This window comes from Rhinopithecus roxellana, chromosome 21, assembly GCF_007565055.1.
Source record: "Rhinopithecus roxellana isolate Shanxi Qingling chromosome 21, ASM756505v1, whole genome shotgun sequence".
NCBI classification, from domain to species: Eukaryota; Metazoa; Chordata; class Mammalia; order Primates; family Cercopithecidae; genus Rhinopithecus; species Rhinopithecus roxellana.
The window spans coordinates 7,913,860-7,936,725 of NC_044569.1; the positions used below are offsets into that span (position 1 = coordinate 7,913,860).

At 40.9% G+C, this 22,866-nt stretch overlaps 1 long non-coding RNA gene across 2 annotated transcripts in view; it reads left to right on the forward strand.

The window, feature by feature from the left end:
* The window catches only part of LOC115895541, a 37,198-nt gene that overhangs the window by 449 nt on the left and 13,883 nt on the right, over positions 1 to 22,866 (forward strand). The window contains exons 2-3 of one of the 2 annotated variants that reach the window (XR_004055737.1): positions 4,145 to 4,342; positions 10,720 to 11,202. This is a non-coding gene — a long non-coding RNA (uncharacterized LOC115895541). Of the gene's footprint in view, positions 1 to 4,144; positions 4,343 to 10,719; positions 11,203 to 22,866 lie in introns of those variants that run through there. The other variant, XR_004055738.1, reaches the window with a different exon arrangement.

The window sequence follows — 22,866 nt, forward strand, 5'->3', positions numbered from 1 at the left end:
CTCTGCGGCAAAGCGGGGCTGGGAACCGACCGGGGCGCCCCGCAAAGAGACATCGCGCAGGCGCAGCGCGTCAAGGCTGGCCCCACCCAGGACATGTAGCGCAGGCGCGGTGAGATACTGATGGGGTGTATTCTTTCATTCAGTATTTGCAGGGCACTTAATATGTGTCAGGCACTGTGCTAGACGCGGGAAAATCGGCAGACAAAAACTCCCGCCCTCTTGAAGTCTTGCTTTCTCATTGTTGTGAAACTGTGGATCCTGTTTGTAGGGTTAATTGGCCTTATAATTTATTACATCTGAAGTTTCTCTGTATCACAGATGGAATAGTATTCATCCATCTATCCATTCTGCCTTTTGGGTATTAATCGTATGTCAATCAAGAAACGAAACAGACTTGTAAGCCCTGATTACTGTCAAATAATCCGTGCCCTGCGCAAATAATCGCTCTAATATTTCAAGCCGTGATAAGTGCTCTAAATGGGAAGTTGAGGGATCTAAAGTCGCGTACAGTGGTCTGGTAAAAATAGTAACCAGTAATACAGTTGGCTCCATTCGTAATTCATGGTGATTTCAATATCCACATGGATGATTCCTGCAATGTCTATACAGCCTCTCAGCTTCCAACCTCCTGTGATCTTTCCCACACCAGCGCAGCCACACATTCCTGGTATCACACTATTGACTTTACTCATAACTGTGTGCCCTCCGTAGTGTCAGTTTCAAGCAGCTCACTTTACATTCCCTTTCCATTCCAGCTCATGCCTCTTAGTGCCAGTAATTACTTACCTTCATCAGATTCCTCACCTTTCCCTATCGCTCTGCTCTTAGACTTCCCTCTTTTCCCAGCATAAATTCATGTCCCATCATCTTAGTGCATATACTCTCAACGGCCTTGGCTCCCTCTCCCTCCTTTCTCCCAGCCAGGAAAAACCCCAACTCTCCCACCTACTCTGGAACTCCTCTTGAGCAAGTAAATTTGACTGGAAAAAACAAACGAGCATGCTAACATTACTCATTTTAATGATCATAAACATCAAGACGACCTTTGGTGCTGCTGAGCAACTCTCCCACTTTTCCATGGTCAAATCACTCACCCACTCATTGGAGGGCTGATTCGCACCTTCCTTCTCAAAACTCCTACACAATCGCTGCTTGCCTGCCAACTCTCACTTCTCGTTGAATAGAAAATAACAATTTGAAGAGCTCTTCCCTTTGGCCTCACCACACAATCTATTGCCAATCAATATTTTGCCTTTTCTCTCATGACAATGGGTGAACTGGCTTTGGACTTTTTCTCTGTCTATCCTCACTTTCTCATTTAGTACCCACACACAAGACCCCTCTTCATTTGGTTGTCTAGGAAGGCAGCAGAATTTCAAGAGAGTGAAAGTGGAAACTTCAGGCTTCGTAAGGCCTGGATGCCCACTGCACATTACTTCTGCCACCATTTATTGATGAAAACAAGTCACAAGGCAAGTTCAGATTCAAGAGGTAGGAAAATAGAGGAGTGTAAAGTACTGTGGCCATGACTTCCAATTCACCACAACTTTGGGATGACTGATTAAATGTAAAAGGACTGTTACCAGTGGAAAGCCTTATGTTTTCAAGTGAATTTAGATTTATTAACCACCCAATGCCATCACCCTCTAAAACCATTGAAAGTGCCCAGAAAGATTTCTAAAGGATCTACACCAAAAGCCTATAGCCTCGTCCACATTCTCCCTTATTTATTCATTCATTATTGAATTATTATTTACTGAATGCCCACTCTGCACAAGACACTAAGCCTACACACCTAGGACCCAATTGTTGAGCAAGAGACATAATGCCTGCCTTCATTGCATTCGTGATCTGTGAGCAGATATAATATTTAACTTAATTTTATTTTGGCATCAACAAAGAAAGAATGGGGGGAAAAAACCCCATGATAGTGATATAGCAGTTATTAAGAAATACTTTTTAGGCACATAGTAAGGGTAAAAGTTCTCAGTGGAAATTTTCCTGCTATAAGAAATAACCCCTGAACCATCTCTGTTCTAACAGAAAAGGCAGCTTGAAGGGCCAGTCCCACAAGCTTTGATATGCAAATGTCAGCCATTAGAAACTGGGTTCACTCTCCCGTCATCTCTTCCTTGTCATCAGGTGTACCAAGTGTCGTGGCCACCTCCAGACAACACCATGTGTTCAGAACATCACGGTGACCCGCATTTGCATATTAAAGGGCTAAGGTGGGAGGGCCAGGTTTTTCGAGAGCTGTGTAAATGACACACCTGATCAAACCAATCCCCTGGACCCTATGCAAACCAGACACCGCCTCCTCCAGGATCCCAATATAAGCAACCACTTTTCCACCGCACACTGGATTTTCTCTTCGTTTGAATCCTCCCTATCTCTGTCTCTGTATGGGGGAGCTGTTTTCTTCTTCCCTCCTTCTTTCTTGCCTGTTAAACTTTTTGCTCCTTAAAACTATTCCACGTGTCCGTGTTGTTAATCCTATCAGCATGAGACCAAGAACCCTGGTGTTCCTCCAGTCACTGGAGCTATATCAATAGCCATTGGTATTCAAGGGTTCTATGTTTCCAAGAACCCTTGACCAAGGAAGCCGTGATAAGTGTGTGCTAACCTGCTTTCACAGTAAAGGGGAGAAGAAGAGGGAGAATGGGCACAGTAAAGGTGTGATACAAATGTCCCCACTTTCTTCCCCCTCCCCTTCTCTTCCTACAATAAAATTGAGGTGGGAGTTGAGCAAGGGGAATTTAAACTGAGAAGCCCGCTTAGAAGAGCTGAGAATGGAAAGCATGGACCAAATGATGACAGACTAAGACATGTAGTTTTCCAAGCTAGATTCGATAGTGTAACTCAAGCCTTGGTGACCCATGAACGTAATCCTTGTTATCACAGCAGCTACCACCAGAACCTCAGCAAAAGTTGTCTTTGTGACTTCAACTTACCTCTTGCCTCTTCTAAGCCTCTTTAGGCACTTAATGTCTTCCCTCACCCACACCATCAACATACAGACTAGCTGGCTGCTGGCCCAAGTGACTCCATCTGAGCCAATCCCCTCCTCTAGTTCTAGAAACCCTTTTTTCTTTATTCCGCCTCAATAAAAATGTGCATTCCCGAGTGAGCTACTTGTTTTGGATGTGACTAAAATGAATCACATCAAAGTGTGAATGAGGCTTCAAATAGAGCTTGCAAACCCCATTCCTTCTCTCATGGTGGGCTTAAGTCTCTGAGAGTTCTTTGAGCCTGCCGCCCCAGGTTCCTTGTCTACATAAACCTGCTTCCTTCCCGTAGCCTAGTCTGCTGCCAGGAAGCAAAATTCTTGGAACTACCTCCCACAGCTGAATGTTCCAGTCAAATAAAAGGTCTTTGTCATTTCTTGGAGAGAGGGTTTGATTGGTCAAATGAGCTCTATTTCAAATCAGGAATCATAAATAAGGAAGCATAAGAGCTCCTATATCACTAAGTTTTGTTTGTTTGTTTAATTGCTAGTACCTTGACAGTGTTATTTGACTCTTTTCCCCCACAAATATGCTGTTATGTTATACAAGAGATACACTTCTGAGACCTAGCCCACGAGGTTAGCCATGAATCATGAAATTATTTCTCTGGGAAAATATATTCTGAGTTATAAATAACAAATGTACAAAAAACCTTTGGAAAAAATTCTGCTATCGTTTGACAGTTCCTTTCATCAGAATAGGATTTTAGAAGATTGTTCTTGGCTTTTGTTCCGATAAAACTAATAGAAGCCGTTATGATCTGTATTTTTTTTTCCGGTTAAGTATTAATGAATGTGCTGACTTTTAAAAATCACCACTGAATCTTTATGAGATTAATATGGAGAATTCATTCCCCAGATTCCTGTGTCCAATGCCTGCTTAGCAGCTCCACATAGACATGTAAAATGTCACACATAACCTGTTCACATCTGAGCTCCTGACGCTCCCACACCTGCTCTACCTTCAGGCTCAGCCATGTGGGTTCATGGCAGCTTCACCCTCTCCTTGGCCAAACACTTAGAGTCATGCTCCTCTGCTCTTTCCCTCACACACCACATGCAATCTATAGGAAATTCTGTTGACTTTGCCTCCAAAAAGTGCCCAGGGGCAACCTCATCTCCTGGTCTCCCTGTCCACAGCCACCGCGTGGTCTGTGAGTCGCCATCGTCTGTGACTGCACTTGCCATCTGTGTTCAGAACCTAGCACAGTGTCACTTCCAGAGCAGAACCCAGTCAATTTTGGTTGAAAGTCCTGTGTCGTGATGGAAGAAGAGGAAGAAGCATTTGGACACTCTGGAGGTGTTTTCTCTCAAGTCTGGCTGTGGCTCTTCTTCAAGGTAATTTCTTTTCTTTTTTTTTCTTTTCTTTTCTTTTCCTTTCCTTTCCTTTCCTTTCTTTTCTTTTCTTTTTTCCTTCTTTCTTTCTTTCTTTCTTTCTTTCTTTCTTTCTTTCTTTCATTCATTATTCTTTCTTTCTTTTTTTAGAGACAGGGTCTTACTCTGTCACCCAGGCTGGAGTGCAGTGGCATAATCATGACTTACTGCAGCCTCAAACTCCTAGCCTCAAGTAATCCTCCTGCCTCAACCTCCCAAGTAGCTGGGATCGTAGGTATGTGCCACCACACCTGGCTATTTTTTATTATTATTTTTAGCAGAGACAAGGCTTCACTATGTTGCCCAGGCAGATCTCAAACTTCTGGACTCAAGCAACCCTCTTGCCTCAGCCTCCCAAAGTGCTGGGATCACCAGTGCACCCCCCTGTACCCAGCCAGCCTTTTCTAGTGTTTTCTTTGACTTGTTATTTGCTTCTATTTGCTGGGCTTTCTCCACATTTCTCTCAACCTCTCCTGCTCTAACCTTTCACAAAACCATCATTATTAATTTGTTTTATTTTCAATTGAATTTCAAAATCAAAGCAAGAGAGCGAATGTTTGAAAAGGAGAAAGAGAACGGGGCGACACTCAAAGGTGCCAGCCCTTGAAGACCAGGCAGACTGGCATCCCCTGACCATAGCATAGCTTCCAGCACAGCAGGGCCAGTTTCTGGGGGGCGGAGGGGAGATGGGTGCCAAAGGTGCCTGGAGTGGGAGTGGGATTAGCAGCCTGGAGCTTGCCTGAGCTCCCAGGCACCTGATGGAGGCTGGCACCTAAAACCTCCACTGAACCCTAGGGCCCCTGGTAACCATTTGCCAGAAACTCTACAAAGTGCTTTAGAAACACTGTTGTTAACCCATCTCACATATAAGGACTGAAGCTCAGAGAAGCTAAGTACCTTTCCTAAGGTCACACAGCCAGTAAATGGGAAGATGGGGACTTGAACCCAGACCCATGTGACTCCAAATCTATACTTGGCCCACTAGAATGGACCAGAAAATGGTCCTTATTTTGTAATAGTTTAATAACCACTCACGCAACACCGCTGCCTAGTTGTATGGACCAATGACTGATTTTCAAATGTTTTCATGGGGAAAAAGTCGGTTTATTAGTACCTGGTACTTTACACATATTGCTTTGAAATTTTAATAATAATTGGAAAATGAGAGTTGGAAGTTTATTAGGTTCGACTGAAGTAAGTTGTCAAATGGCTCAGGAAGGGCCACGCCTAACAGAAGCACCAAGCATGTTATACTGAGAAATCCCCCGTAGGCACACATTGGCTGGGGAGAGTCCTGGCGTTCATTTCCTCTCGCACGTAGCCTTATGGGTCCCTTCAGTGGACACACGGTGGCGCTACCTGCACGTGCCTTTGCAAACTGCAAGCCGTCCAAACAAAAGTGGTTAGTTTCTGTCTCTTGGGATTACAGTCAGATTCTGGCAGCATTTCGCATTCATAACTGAACTTTCCACATAAAAGCAATCTCTCTCACTGTTTTGTACACAAAGTGTGGCAGCGTTGTCTGAGTACAGTAATGTTGGAAAGAGATGAAGCATTGTAAATGTTTAACAACAGATCTCTGTTAAATCCACTCTAACGAATGCAACCGTTTTGATGAACACTATTTTTAAAGAGAGAGAAAAATACAGACCTTCCTTTGCAAGCTATCTTTGAATAAAAGATAAAACCAATGCACCGAATTGGCTTAGTGGAAACCCATCATATGTTTCATTAGACCACTTGCAGATAGCCCAGTGCCAACCTGTAAATATTCTCTCTTGAAAACCACACCTTATGGATATACAGCAATCATTTTCTTTAAAGGAGGATATGTTCACACAGTTACATTTTGTACAAATATAAAGTAGGCAAAATTGAGAGAATACAACCTAAAACATGACTCATTAATGAAGTTTGTGAATGAGTAATTCCCTCTTTTTGAATGAGTAAAAAAACCCTCTTTTCTCCAGCCCCCAACGTAATCAGAGATGAAAGAAGACAGTTTTAGCTTGGTAAATAAGAAATAAACAAGTGCTTGAAATGGATACGTTTTTTCTTTTAAATTTGTTTTTGCAAAGGGTTTTTCTTCCCTGAAAAACAACATACTAAAATAGCTCATTCACAAACTTCATTAATGAATGTTTGAAAATAACATATCTTCCAAATTAAAAATTCCTCAAGAAGTGCACATGTTGAAGCTGCCAGGAATAAGGACTGGATTTATTCTATTCATTCTTTAGGCACTCATTCAACAAGTATGTGTGGGATGGCTTCTCCATGCAGGCACTGTATAAGCAGCAGGGATTCCCAGAACTGACATCCTAGCAGAGGGCATATGGGTGGGGTTGTGGAGTCCAGTAGGAAACTGGCTAAGGCGGTGTAGACAAAGTGCTAGCGGGCATCAACACTCGGGAAAACAAAGCAGGACGTGGGAATGGGACAGGGCACCTGTGATTGTGGGGTAGGTTTCCTCACTGGGTAGGTGACAATGAAGTAAAGCTCTGAAAGAATGGTGGTCTGAGACCTGGGATATCTGGACAAAGATGGTTACTGATAAAGAAGGAATAGCAAATTTGTGCGGCAGACTGTGCGGGTGCCTGCCCCCACATTCCAGGGAAGAGTGGGGAGGTGACGCGGTTGCAAGCCAAGGGTGACTTGGCTAGAAAAGCAGCACATGACCCCCTTTGTGAAGACTGGATTAAAATTGTGCAATGGTTGCATTAAGTTTGCAGATCTTCAGGGACACATCTCTTGCAGCTTCCCTCTACTTGTGTAATTAGAAATGAATAAATGTTAATAAGGAAGTTGAAAAGGCTCTAACGGTCTAGGACATTATATAAAGCTTACTGGAACATGAAGTTCTCAAAGTGTACTAGGATTGCAAAAGCAGCCACAGGACCCTGATTTTCCAGATTCCTGTGGAGCTGAGGAGGGGGAATCACAGCACAATAGCGGGACACATGGCAAAGGAGCATGGAGCTGTGTGCTAGCAGGTGCACAGCGGGGTCATGGCCACGGTTGTTCAGTGGGGCCACCAGATAACAGATGAACACTGCAGCCATCTCACATGTGACTGCCCTCGCCCTTCATTTCCTATCCCCCACTGTGTGGAGCTCTTGGGCCACAGTTACAGCCGGAGGAGGCTGTGGATTCAGAAACGCAGTTGTGGATAAGGAAAGGTTTAGCACTGCCCACAAATGAAAAGCGACCTTCCAGATTTAGAGAAAAGGAAAAAGCAAACAAAACAAAATAAAAACCCTCTTTTCTCCAGCCCCCAATGTAATCAGAGATGAAAGAAGACAGTTTTAGCCTGGTAAATAAGAAAATAAGCGCTTGAAATGGATACGTTTTTTCTTTTAAATTTGTTTTTGCAAAGGGTTTTTCTTCCCTGAAAAACAGAATACTAAAATAGCAAGTTGTGTTTTCATTTATAAATCCTTCTCAAGAGGAAATCTAATAATAACAAGGGGTTTCCATTGGATTCCAGCTTATTGCATAATGTAAATATATATCTATCCTCTGGGGAAAGAAACCTTCCCTGAGCCAGGTATTTCTCATTTAAATTTGTGATTTTATTCACTTCCATTTTTTCCTCTTCCTTTACCTTGAACAGCCTCTGAAATTGAAGAGCAGTGTTCAATTCTACAGCTTATTAGATAGGGCCTCTTCATTCAGTGATGCAAAGTTTAAAAAGAACACAGACAATGACTTGCTACGTTTTGTTCCACATCCAATCAGAAGAGTAGCTTGTGGCTCAAAAAGTCTTATCTTAGAAGATCAAGTGTCCGCATTTTAAGCGAGCGGGGCTGTATACTAGAAAGAAGAACGGATTAGAGTCAGTCATACTTTCAAACCTCAGCAGTATTTCTTAGGTTATTTAAAGACATATATTTTCTGGCTTCTTTGAGCTTCAGTTTCTTCTCCTATAAAATAGGAAGAATAGTAATGTGGTAGATTAAAAATGGCAGCCAAATCGCTGACCCTCCTCCCATTGAGAGGCGGACTCTGTCCTCTCCTCTTAAATACAGGTGGGTTTTCTGACTGCTTTGACTGAGAGAACAAGGATGTGATGCTGTGCCACTCTCAGGGCTCAATCTTCAAGGCACAGGCAGCTCCCACTTCCCATCTCCCACAACATGAACTGGCTCTTGAAACCCTGAACAGTGCAACTCCCTTGAGGCTGCCATGATGTGAGGAAGCTCACGCCACCCCGGTAGAGGTGTATGAGTGGAGAAGGGTAATGGCCAGCTGCCCCTCCTCTCCTAGCGGCAGCCATGAGAGCCGTCCTAGCCGTCCAACCGTGAAGCCGAGTAGAGCCCCTCTGACTGTGCCCTGTCCGAATGTTCCATCCACACCATCAGGAGATACAATAATACTGTTTTAACCCACTGGGCTTTGAGATGGCTTGTTAAGCAGCAATAGATAAACATACTAAATGCTTATGTTGTGGAGTTACTGTCAGTTTTACAAATAATCCCTCCAAAGCGCCCACACAGAATGGACACAGAGGGAACAGTCAGTAAACAGGAGCCATCATTCGTACCGTTGTTCTCATCATCTTCCCACGAGAGTGTTTATTAGAAATGTGATCAGAGAATCCTTTCTGAGCTCACGAAAGGCATTGAAATCCCTCACAGCTGACTTGCATGGGAGTACATGGGCTTTGGGATAGCAAATCCTTTCTAGCCCAAGCCAGTCAGGTGCAGGAGAGCCACTAAAAGCCTGCTACTGCCGGCACTGCCATTCAACATGTGTCCTCTCAGCAAACGAGACGTGCCTTCCCTGCACTCCAGAAACATTGCAGCTCCACATTGTTCTTGTATATTTTCCTCTCCTGTAAATCTCCCTGATTACCTAAACTCAGTAGGCAACTAAGCACAACTGGGTTTACAGAAGGCAAAGTGACCTAAGAGAGCTTCGAATATAGCTGTTGATGTCCAGACTGCACGGAGAGCTCACCAGCCAGGTTGAGAGCCTTTCAAGCACTTATCGTCCCCCTACTTCCAAGTGACCTTCTCTCTGGGGCACAGGTATTTAGGAGACACTTCTAATGATGACTGTAGACATCTTGGGACCATTGAGACATTGGTAATATTAGGAAATAAAGTACTTTCAATGGAGCGAACTTGAAGGATTCAGAATTCCAAGATTCCTTAACCTCTCCTGCTCAGGTTAACCACTGCTCCCCATCCTGGCTGCCATCAACACCTTCTCTTGCCCGGCCTGCTGGACAACCTGCTCTTACTGATTAGTCATTCTGCCACCAACGTGGTCTCTATTCAGTGCATCTTCTCCTCTGCAGCACAGTCTTCTTAAAGCACCAGTGTCACAGTGCAGTCATGCACCTCTTTGTTTTAGTCCTTCTTTACTAATGGAAGAAAAATGTACCAATTCGAGAAGCCTAGCTTCCCAACCCCTGTGTGCCGCCCCTCACTTCTCTGACTGATGGCTCAGGGGTTAACTCTTTGGGAGGAGTGAGGGACAAAAGCCAGGATGACATGGCCCACAGCTGATGGAAGCAGCCAAGGCCAGCTTGGAGGGGAGGGGAGGACCTTCTGCTTAAGGATTTCTTCTATTTCTTACAGTCAGCCTCTGGATCTAAACGGGGACTCTTAAGATCAGTCCAAGTTACCAGGACCAGGACAAATAACTTGGAATGAGGTGCTTTTTTCCATCAGTTCTTTGGAACTGTTTGGGTTAAAAAAAGAGATGTAACTGAAAGCACAAAGTTACAAAGCAAAACGAGGGAGGGAAGAGTCAAGACTCATGTGTTTCTCAGCCAAGCTGGGACCAGGTGCTCAGTTGTTTGCTGATGGTTTAAGCTATCTCTGTCCCCTAAGGAGAACAGCTTAGGAGCCGTCAGAACCTGCTCGAGTTCCATTTAGAAGCCAAGTGCCCACGTTCCTGCTGTGCCCCATGTTGTTTTCCTGGTGCCAGTTTCTCCTGTCTCACTCCTGAAGCTCAGGTTTTCAGCTTCTCCTTTCCATCCTCATCTTCAGCATCCCCACGGGAACCTTCCTGGACAGGTTTCTGTCACTGATCTGAAGTGCAGGCCCCAGCTTGCTGCTGCCCTCCCTCCGACCTTGTTGCCTTTGGAAGGGCATTCTCTGCATGGCTTCTTGTTGCCCTGGGCTGGCATTCTGCCACCCATCCCATATCGTTCTCAGAACAGAACCACAAGTGAGTTGAAAACTTCCATCCAGTGAGTTATGTAAAAGCCACACCAGTAGCCACACAGACACATGGGACCATGATGAGGATGTAGCATTTGCAGATAATTCCAGGAAGAGTTTCTACCTTAACAATGACTTGCTTTACTTTCCTCTATTCCTGAGCTTCAGTGCTGATCCTACAGATGAAGAGAGAAAGGTCCTTCTCTCATGGTGCAGACTGAGGACAAAACAGCAATGCACCTGAACACGTCTGTCTCCAAGCCATCCCCAAGATTCTGTTTCAGTCCTTCTTTGAGCTGTGGCCTTTACCACTGTAGAACTTCAGTTTTATGGTGTTGACCTTTAAATCCAAGATGGATCCGATAATTCAGATAAGCGTTGACCAGCAGATGACTTCCAGTTTAGACTACAGCATATGTCTTTAATATTCAAACAGGCTTCCAAATCAATACTCTTACTGAATTATAATTTTCTACATCTCGTTTATTAAAAATATGAATTTATGAAAACAACAGAACTTAGCAACCTTAACCTGTCCTTTATCCATGTTTCAAGACTCTTGGGTTGTGTGGGAAGGTGTTACCGTGAACGTGCTCCTCCACCCCACACCTTGGGCTGGCTTCCCTATCAGGTGGGCCAATTCAGCTCCCAGAGACCAGTTTGAGGCCCTGGCCAGCCTAAGTAGGTTCCAGGAGTTGGTGGCGGTGGGGGTGGGGGGTCTGTCTGTCTTTTGATTCTCACAGTAGCAAGAGCATGGACTGCCTTACTGTTCAGACATTGAACAGGAAAAACATAACTCTTCCCACTTGTTGCTGGGACTATCTGTGTGTAATTTTCCCAGAAAGATTCTTTTTTTCCTGCATCCTGAGTAAAGACTTCTCTTTCTGACTCTTAGGTAAGCATTGGACTTTTTTTGCACAGAGTATCATTCACAATGAACTTTGCTCCTGACAGTAGTTTTAGATATGGAATTAGTGTAACATTTATATTAGAACAAAAGTTTGTATGTTTTATATAGAATATGTTTAGGTGATTCACAAGAGTTTTTGAAGCTGAAGTTATGCTCATTTTACTCCCAGAGCTATGATGAAATCTGTTGACTCTCTGTTCACATTTTGTAATATTCCAAAACTTTGAATTCTGTGTAGAGCAGTTTTTTTAAGGAGGCGAGGCTGTAAGGCTGGTAGGGGACCCAGATGGCACACGCAGTGTTTGCTTGCTCATCAGAACATGTTTTGCCAAAAGTGTTCCATGTGCAAGGCACTGAGATCTGCCAAGGGCACCAGCAAGGACAAGTCAGAAACAGTCCCTTCCCTTGAGGAGCTCACTTTCACAGCAAAAGAGACAGATAGTAAATCACAGTTTTAGAAATTACAAATATGGAAAGTGTTGCCAAGGAGACTAAACCTCCCTGCTCCAAGGGGTGAGGTGTGGGGTGCATTAGGGAGGGCTGGACATGAGCGGCATCCCAACAGAGCAGGGAAAGCTGGGGGATAATAGTCTTTTTCTCTGTTGTTCGGGAGGGAGGGCTTTCTTTCGGGATGTCTTTCTTCTTTAGGCGGGGGGAGTGAGGGCTTGCACGCTCTTATCGTGAGGTTAGCGTATTTCTGGCGGAGGGAGAGGGGGTCTGGAGAGAGAAGTTCTCGGGTGGAGGCATTCCTTTCTTTCTTTCTTTCTGTTGCTTTCTTCTTTCTTTCTTTACTTTCTTTCTTTCTTATTTCGCTATCTCTCTCTCTCTCTATTTCTCCTTCCTTCCTTCCTTTCTTCCTTCCTTCCTTCCTCCTTCCTTCCTTCCTTCCTTCCTTCCTTTTTTCTTTCCTTTTTGTTTGAGACAGAGTTTTGCTCTGTCACCCAGGCTGGAGTGCAGTAGCATAATCACAGCTCACTGCACCCTCAACCTCCTGGGCTCAAGTGATCCTCTCACCTCAGCCTCTTGAGTAGCTGGGACAACAAGAGTGTGCTACCATGCCTGGCTAATTTTTAATTTTTCAGGTAGAGTCGGGGTCTCATTATGTTGTCAAAGCTGGCCTTAAACTCCTGGGCTCTAGCAATCCTCCCGCCTCAGCTTCCCAATGTGCTGGGATGACAGGTGTGAGCCATGGCACATGGCCAAGGATGACAATCTGAGGAAAGACTCATCAGTGGAGAATGAGCTTCCAAGAGCCTGGGACCCTGGTGCCCGAGAGCGCCGCTTGCAGTTAAGGTGTGAGGGTGTGGATGCCAATCTAAGAGCAACCAGCACAGCACTTTCTGCAAACGTGGCACTCACTGTAGTATTCGTCACCTGAATAAGTGATGCTTCCTTGACATGTTACAGGGTGCATCCCGAGCCTGAAGACTTGGGGGGAACAGGCTGAAGGCCGATGATATGAGATTTGGGAGGAAAGATATATTCAATTAACTCTGGTATTTTTCACATTTGGAGGTTCGGATTTTTATAAATGAAGATTTAGGGTTGACTCTTGCATTGTAAGCAATTCCAGGGAAGGGTCAAATGCCTCTTAAAATGACACGTATTATAAAATAAAAGAAAGAAGCAGTGCTCATCTGGCTGTGGCTTGATTGCCTCCAGTAAGGAAATCAACCTCAGCCAGGCTGGCAGGGGCTGAGGAGCAGTGGAGGATGCTCCTCCCATCCATTCATGGGGCTGCACGTCTCCTTCGGTGGCAAGCAAGGAAAAAGCCCCCTATGAACCCCAGATGCTAGTGTGTAGGGCAAAGAAGACCCAGAGGGCATACCCACCCCACCCCCACACACCACACACAGAGAGACACACACCACACACACATACACACACACACGGAGTCCCACGGGGACACACACAGAGACACTCATATATACCACACAGACACACACATCACACAGGCACACATATACTCACACATACATAGAGACACACAGACACACACAAATACAGACACAGATTCTCACACACACATACACACACACCCATCTTAGGAAGAGCAGGAAATTATTTCCCAGAGGAGAAGCTGCCTTGGATTGAGGACTTTAAGAAATCCCTCTGCCAGAGGATAGGAAGAAGGGAACAGGGAGAACTCAGGAGAGAGGGCAGCGTCTGTAGGCTCGCATCTGGAAGGCCATCTCTTCCCGGGCAGCACAAGGAGATCTGCAACTGAGGGAAATAAGAATTCTTAGCTGTGCACTTCCAGTGCTGAGATCCTCTGGACTCCGGACGAAGTCTTGCCATTGAGGTCTGCTGTCATTGGTCAGGAGTAGACTGGCTGGGCAGGAGGGACCCTGGAAAAAGTGACTCGTCACTCCCAGCCATTGTGTGAGAGAGCTGTCATAAAGGTGAGAGACACAGCCATGATTAACTTCAGAGGAGAGAGAGACCTATGAGGCTGGGCACGTGGAGACCCTCTAAGGATGAAGATGGTCATGGCCACCCCTCCCCCAACAAGAGTCTATCCAAGAACATCCTTGGACACATTTTGTAAAGCAAGGACCGTTCCACATGGAGGTTACGCAATAAGTGGTATTGCCGTGAAGAAGGAGAGCAATTGAGAGTTTTAAACTTGGATAGTTTTAACAAAAACCATCACGTCAGATATTCAGCAGAACATACTCCATGTGCAGACTGTACCCTCTGGGCATTTATTGACACCTAGTAAGAGCATACTTTAATTACGTGAAAGCTCTGGTAACAGACAGTGAAGCCTCCTTTGATGGGAATGAGACCTCGAGTTTATGACTTGCGTAACTAGGAGACTTGCTTCATCAATCTGCCTTTCATTAGCACATAATAACATCTCATTTTTATGGGAAGTTCCTTCAGTTAATTTTCTTAATTAGGTTTAACTAAAGGATGAAAGTAAAATCTTGCTACACAAAGTCCTGGTAAGGAAGACCACTGTGTTTAATGCAGTAATTCAAACATAAAAGCCACATACATCAAAGGTACACACAAATAAGAGAATTATGTTTTCTAAAGATCCGTGGAGCAGTGAAGACTAATTTCAGATGGACCCAGGGTTGTAAATTTAACTGAAAATGTCCACGCTTGGATGGAATGTGGGGCAGATCTAGGGTATGTAGCATTGGTATCCTTAATCCATGTTCTAAAAGATACACCAACGTCTATATTCCTAAGTGGAATGAGTGTACCATGCTGAGCAATAAACAAGTGAATTCCTCTGTGTTTAATAAATTTCCCACAAATGAGAAATCTCTCCCTGCTGTCAGAAACAACTGTGCTTTTTCGTAAGCAATTAACTTGTTCAAGTCATATGAAATTTTAAGCCACATTACCACTTTAGCATCTAGAAAGGCTGACATTAAATATGGCTCACCTACAGCTAGGGTTTAAGATTTGACAGCATATCCTAAGTATTCCAAGGCCACATCTGGATTGTTCTTGTTTTCATAGCCCTACACTCTGGTCGTCCAGATGCACTCAGCTATTTTTATATTTTTTTTGGTCTTCTTGAATTGTAGGCATTTCCGTAAGCTGCCTTGAATCATTTTTGGAATAAAGTGGGATATAAATAAGTAAATAAAGAAATGATGATTGCAAATTAAAGAGCTCAAACAATTTAACCATACAATATAAACGAATGCAATAAGATCAAAGTCAAGAATATAAATCAACCATTCAAAAGCACAAACAGTAAAGCACTAAGATAATCAAAATATAAGTTGACAGCCCACTTCTCTGCTCTAAATACAACCACTTGCTATCAGACCAAAGTGATGTTCCCCACTTTATCTTTCCCTGAAGAAATGTCCAACTCTCGAAGCTTCTTGGTCTCTCATGGAAATAAAACTCAGCAGTCCTAGCTTCAACGGCTCTCTTGACATGCACTAATGTCTTGCCATGCAGACTAATCTGGTTCTTCCATTGCAGTTAAGTATCTTCTATGAGCTTTGATAAGCACTGAATCTGTCAAAGGTGAAATATTTCAGCAAGTATCTTCATACAGTATCTGCTATTTTGTGAATTACATATGATGCATGCCTTAGATGCCAAAGACAGAGGTAAAGTTGACATTGCACTGGGATAGCTTCCAGATAGATGCAACAAGTAAATATAAATTATTTATTTCTGAAAAGCTTTCAATCTTTGCAAGTTCTTATACTAATGACTTATTGAATCTTTGCATTTCTACATCATGTAACATAAAAGAAATAACTCTGGCTACCAAATCTTTGAGGACATCAATTCTGAAATGAATGTAAATCTTATTTTAAAAACTGTAATTTATCTATTCCACCAGAATTGGTCCAGGATACGGGAAGTAGTGGTACTAATATTATTTTCATTGATTCATCTACATCTCTTTTATTCAGCATTTTCATAGAAATGTTAATTTGTCAAACTGGAGCTTGACCAAAGGAACAAGAATGGAGCTGTGACTTAAAGCAGTGGTGTCCAAGTGTTATCAGGAAAGAAATTACAAGTCTTCCAAAACGGAATGAGAAGCTTTGGAGATCTGCGTAATGTCTCTGGAAGTGTCCAAGCTGACACCAAAAATTCTCTATCAGTTACAGCACTGAGGGGATCACAGCATTGTGTGTGGAGTAGAACTAGATTGTTTCCAAGGTTTCTTTGAGTGTAAAAGTCCTGTTTGTTGCAACATATTCGCAGTTCTTAAATAGTGGACAGGCTTAGCCTCATTCATCAATTTACTTAATGGCAGCCATGTAAAAATTAGTGAAAAACTACCAAAATATGTGTTTGAATTTAGAGTAATTGACTTAAGTCATATCATCTAGGATTAGCTAACCTGCTATCTATCTTAGTCTGTTCTGTTTTGCTATACAGCAATACCTGAGACTGTGCAATTTATAAAGAAAAAAGGTTTATTTGGCTCACCAGTCTGCTGGCTGGAAGATTGGGCATCTGGTGAGGGCCTCAGGCTGCTTCCACTCATGGTGGAATGTGAAGGGGAGCTGGCATGTGCAGAGATCACATAGTGAGAGAGGAAGCAAGAGAGAGGAGGGAGGTGCCAGGTTCTTTTTAACAACAAGCTCTCATGGGAACTAATAGACTGAGCGATCCATCCCCATGGCCTAGAAACCTCCTATTAGGCCCCACCTCCAGCACTGGGGATCCAGTTTCCACATTAGATTTGGTAACATCCAAGCCATAGCACCTTCACATTCCATTGTGTCGTTGCATGACTCCCAGGAAAAAAGCAGTTAGGTCATGTAATTTGCACGAAGAACAATGCTGGGACTTCATAGACATTATAGGAATAAGTGGAATAGCTATTTTTGTACTTGTTTAAGATGTTGGTATGTGCAGCAAAATTTTACATGAGAGTTGCTTTTATTATACCATAGTGCCTGGTGATAAGGTTGTAGATCCAGAGTTTGTGGGGCGAGGTTGTAAAGTCACAGATCCCCTACATGTGCCAAAAATAACCTGACAATTATAAAGAGCCAAGTTCCCATTCTTGAAAGTTGTTCTGGGGTCTTTTCTGAGAGATGGAACACAGTGAAACAGTATTGGTATGCAGCTTTGTGTTTGCAAATGGTATTATTTTAAAGAAACCGATTATAAAATGTATTAGAAAAGAGAAAGGCTTGAGCTTTTAAAATAGCGTCAATAAATACAAAGATTTTATTTTGAGGTAATCAAAGATTTTTAAAAATATGGAGTAGGCCATACTCACAGTGCCCATTATAAAAATGTATTTTAAAATTTTGGTTTTAAGATTTAGCAAGGCCTTGTGCTTTCAGCACATGATAGATTTTGCATCAGAGATATTTTCTGGGATCAGCAAAATGTGTGTTATTAATTACAAAACAGGAATAACAATTCTAGACAAGTTTAGGGTAAAACATTATTGTTTGATTGAAAATAGAATTGGGAACTCCAAACTAACTCCCTTCACTAAAGCAATGATTATGCAAGCAAAAGTTGTTACAATTAGCTTTTTCATATCTCTGGAATTTAATTTAAAAACTTACAACAATAAGGAGAATGATGAAATAAGGAAGAAACTGCTGAAATTTGTGAAGAGATTGTGGTAGCATTTCAACATACCTGTCCATGGTTCTTTGTTCCAGACCATGGCAGTAGCCATAAATATAGGACCTGTGTTCATGGTGCAGCTTGCTGGTACTAGATAGAGCAGTGTGGACTTGTTCTTGGAGAACTGTGTAAGTGGATGTTGATCTGCCTGGCGGCTCCCTGAAGGATTGGTCCATGGAGCTAAACTTTGTTTTGCCCACCATAGAGTTTTCTCAGAGCTGAGTGGCTTTCCAGGCAGCGTTTGTCAAATCCATTTAAAGGTAAATATACTAGAAGCAGCCCCTAAAGAGCAGGCAGCAGGCAAGCCAAAAAAGTCTGGGAAGGAAGGAGTTGGGGAAAGAGATACACAAGGGAACAAAGGCTTTGAAAAGCTCCCATGCATACCAAGGAAACTAGAAGATTATACTCATGCCCAGGACCAGAACTATGTTCATAGAAGACCAGAAAGGACCCTAAGCTTTTATCTCTGGCTGCTTCTATGCTCTGTGCAAGCAGGAAATGAGGGCTAAGGCAGAGTTGTAAGCAGCCTGGCGAAACATGAAATGAGTTCCCTCAATAGAAGTCAATCTGAAAACCCACGGGTTTTTGTTTGTTTGTTTGTTTGCTTGTTTTAAGTTGGGGGTTGGTGTTTTTTTTTCCTCTAGACACTTAGGGAAATCTGTAGCTAACAGCTAAGCTAACAGAACAGACACTTTGTGACCATGTGCAGTGAAGAATGCAGTCTTTACAAAAATAGTTTGGAAAATGTCACTAAACAAACCACTCCAACCCATAACAGACAGCAACAATAAACCCTGGGCAGGGGTAAAAATCTGATTTCCAGAATTATGACATAATATTTGATATATAAATATTTGAAATACCTAATTTACAACAAAAATTATGAGGTATGCTAAGAAATAAGAAAATAGGGCCCAGTCACAAGAAAAAAGAAAATTAATGAAAACCGTCCCCAAGCAAAGCCAGACATTGAACTTGCTAGACAAAGACTTTGAATCAATTGTCTTAAGTATGCTCAAAGACATAAAGGAAGTGAGGAGAATAATCTCTCACTGAATAGAGACTATCAATAAAGAGATAGAAATAAGAAAATAAATCAAGTGGAATTAGCAATCCTGGAGCTGAAAAATACAGTCAGTAATATGGAAAATTCCCTAGGTCAGTTCAACAGCATATTTGAAATGGCAGAATACAAAGGTCAGTGTTCTTTTTAAAATTTTTTTTGTTTTTGTTTTTGAATAATCATAGAAATTAAGAGAAAAAAAATCAGTGTTCTTGAAGATCTATCAGTTAGAATTATCCAGTCTGAGGAGCAGAAGGAAAAAAGAATGGAGAAAAATAAAGAGAACCTAAGAGACATGTGAGACACATACCAACATACTAATGTATACATAATGAAAGTCCCAGAAGGGCCAGACACAATGGCTCATGCCTGTAATCCCAACACTTTGGGAGGCCAAGTTGGGCAGATCACCTGAGGTCAGGAGTTTGAGACCAGCCTGGCCAACATGGCGAAACCTCATCTCTACTAAAAGTACAAAAATTAGCCAGGCATGGTGTAATCCCAGCTACTCGGGAGACTGAGGCAGGAGAATTGCCTGAACCAGGGAGAAAGAGGTTGCAGTGAGCCAAGATCATGCCACTGCACTCTAGCCTGGGTGACAAGAGCAAAACTCTGTCAAAAAAAAAAAAAAAGAAAAAAGAAAAGAAAAAAGAAAAAAGTCCCAGAAGGGGAGAAGAAGTAGGTAAAGTCAGAAACAATATTTGAAGGGAGAATAACGAAAGAGAGCAGAAAGAATATTTGAATAATGGCCCCAGACTTCCCAAATATAATGAAAGATATGAATCTACATATCCAGCAAACTCATTGAACTCTAAGTAAAAGAAACTCAAAGAGATTCACACTGAGACATTATTACATATTGAAAGCCAGAGACAAAGATAAAATCTTTAAAGTAGCAAGATCAAAGTGACTAGCCACAAACAAGGGATCATCAATTAGTTTATCAACTTATTCCTCATTAGATACTATGAAGGCCAGAAGGCAGTTGGATGGCATTTTTAAAGTGCTGAAAGAAAAAAAACCTGTCAACCAAAAATTATAAATTGGCAAAACTATCCTTCAAAATGAAGGAGAAATTAAGACATCCCTCAGTAAACAAGGCTAAGAGAGTTCAATACTAGTAGACCCACCTGCCCTACAAGAAATGCCAACACAAGGCCTTCAAGCTGAAATGAAAGAACCCTAGACAGTAACTGGAAACAACATGAAGAACTAAAGAGCACCAGTAAAGTTAGCTACCCAGGTAAATATTAAATCCATTATTATTATTATTTTAATGTGCAATGCCTCATTTTCCATATATGATTTTAAAAACAAATGCATAAAACAATAATTATAAATCTGTTTGCATAGGCTCACAATATATAAAGATGTAATTTGTGACAATAACAACATGAGGGGGCAAATGGAGCAATATAGATTCAGAGTTTTTGTATACTATTGAAGCTAAATTGAATATTAATTGAAACTTAGATTGTTACAAATTTAAAATGTTAATTGTAAACCTCAGGATAACCACTAAGAAAACAAATACAGAAATAATAATGAGAAGGAAATCCAAATAGTACACTATAAAAAATCAGTTAAACACAAAAGGCAGTAGTGGAAGAATTTAGGAATTCTTTAAAAAGAAATATAGAAAACAAATTTTTAAATGGCAAAAGAAATTTCTTTCTTATTAGTAATCACTTTTAAAGTAAATGAATCACACTTTCTAATTAATAGTCCAAAATTCACATAATGGATAAAGAAATATGCTCCAACTGTATGCTATCTACAAGCTACTCACTTTAGATATAAAGACACAAATAAGTTTAAAGTAAAAGGATAGAAAAAGACATTCCAAGAAAATACTAACCAAAAGAGAGCTTCAGTGTCTATTCTATACTAAGACAAAATAGACTTTAAATAAAAGATGTTAAAAGAGACAATGAAGAACATTATATAGTGATAAAAGGTCAATCCATAAAAAAGATGTCATAATCATAAACGTATAGGCACACAACAGATGTTCTAAATATCTGATGCCAACATTGACAGAATCGAAGGGAGAAATGGACAGTTCTAGGACAATAGTTGGAGATTTCAATACCCCACTTTCAATAACGGATAGAACAACTACACAGAAGATCAGTAAAAAGATACACAACTTGAACAACACTATAAACCAACTAGATCTAACAGACACGTATAGAACTTTCCACCCAACAACAGCAAAATATACACTCTCAGGTACAAATGAAACATTCTTTGAGATAACAATACATTAGGCCACAAACAAATCTCAATAAATTTTAAATGACCTAAATCATACAAAGTACATTCTCTGACTACAATGGAATGAAACTAGAAATCAATAACAAAGGAAAACTGGAAATTTCACATATACGTGGAAATTAAACACAAACTTGAACAACAAATGAATCGAAAGAATTTCAAGAGAAAATAAGAAAATACTTTGAGACAAATGACAGCAAAAACACAACATACCAAAATTTACAGAAAGCAGCAAATCAGTGCTCATATAGAAATTTGTAGATGTTAATAGCTACATGAAAAAAGAAGGAAAATCTCAAATCAATAAACTGGACACTTTTAGGAACTAGAAAAATAAACTAAATCCAAAGCTATTAGAAGGAAAGAAAGAAAATGATAGAATACGAAGAGTGAATCAACAAAAGCAAAGGTTAGTTCTTTGAAAAGATCAACACAATTAACAAACTGAAAAATAAAAAGAGAGTAGATTCAAATTACTAACATTAGAATTAAAAATATAACCTTAAAGAAACAAACAAGATTTTAAGGCAATACTATTAAAAAATATAGGCCAATGAATTAGATAATGTAGATAAAATGAATTAATTCTAAAAATAATAAACAATGAAATCTGACTCAAGGAGACACAGACAATATTAACAGATCTAAAACAAGTAAGTAAAGAAATTGAATCAGTAATAATAAAAAAAAAAAAAAACCAGCCAAGAAAATCCCAGTACCAGATGACTTCATTGGTGAATTCTACCAAACATTTGAAGAGTTAAAATTAAACTTTCTCAAATTATTCAGAAGGTAGAAGAGAAGGGAACACTTCTAAATATTTTATGAGTTATGCATCACCCAAATACCAAAGCCAGATGAACATATTACAAGAAAAGGAAACTACATACAAATCCCTTACAAATACAAGTGCAACAATTCTCAACAAAACTCTATCAAGCTGAATCCAGAAGCATATTAAACAGATTACACATAATGATTAAGTGGGATTTATCCCAAAAATGCAAGGATAGTTCAACATAACAAAGTCAATCAATGTAGCACACCACATTAATTGAAGAAAGGAAAAAGAAAACAACCCATATAGTCATTTCAATTGATGCAGAAAAGGTATCAGACAAAATTCAGTGGTCTTTCGTGATTTAAGAAAGAAGGCAGTCAGCAAAACAGGAATAGAAGGAAACTTCCTCAAGATGGTGAAGGGCGTTCATGAAAAGCCTCATAGCTAACATCATATTCAACTGAAAAACTGAACCCTTTCTCCCTATTATCAGGAACAATACAATAATTTCTACTTTGAAATTATTTGAACAATACAATAATATTCAACATTTTACTGAATGTTCTATTCATAGCAATTAAGCAAGAAAAAGAAATTTAACACATCTACATTGTAAAGGAAGAAATAACACTATCACTATTCACAGATGACATGATCTTATATACAGACAATACTCAAGACTCCTCATAAAAATTATTACAGCTCATGAATTCAGCAAATTGCGGGATAGAAGACACACAAAGTCTGTTATATGTGTGTATACTAGCAATGAACAACCTGAAAGGACGTGAAAACAATTCCATTTACAATAGCATTAAAAAGAATAAACTAGTTTGGAATAAACTTAACCAAGAAGGTGCAAGATTTGTATACTGAAAACTATAAAATATTATTGAAAGAAATTAAAGAAGACCTAAATAAATGGAATGTATCTTGCATTTACAAAGTGGAAGACTTAATATTGTTAAGATGACAATACTCCTCAAATTGATCTACAGATTCAATACAATCCCTTCAAAAATCCCAATAGTTTCTTTTTCCGTTGTTGTAGAAACAGAAAAGCTAATCAAAAAGTTCATAAGCAATTGCACGGGACCCCAAATAGCCAAAACAATATTTAAGAACAAAGTTGGAGGACACACATTTCCCAATTTCAAAACTTACTACAAAGCTACAGCAATCAAAACAGTATGCTAC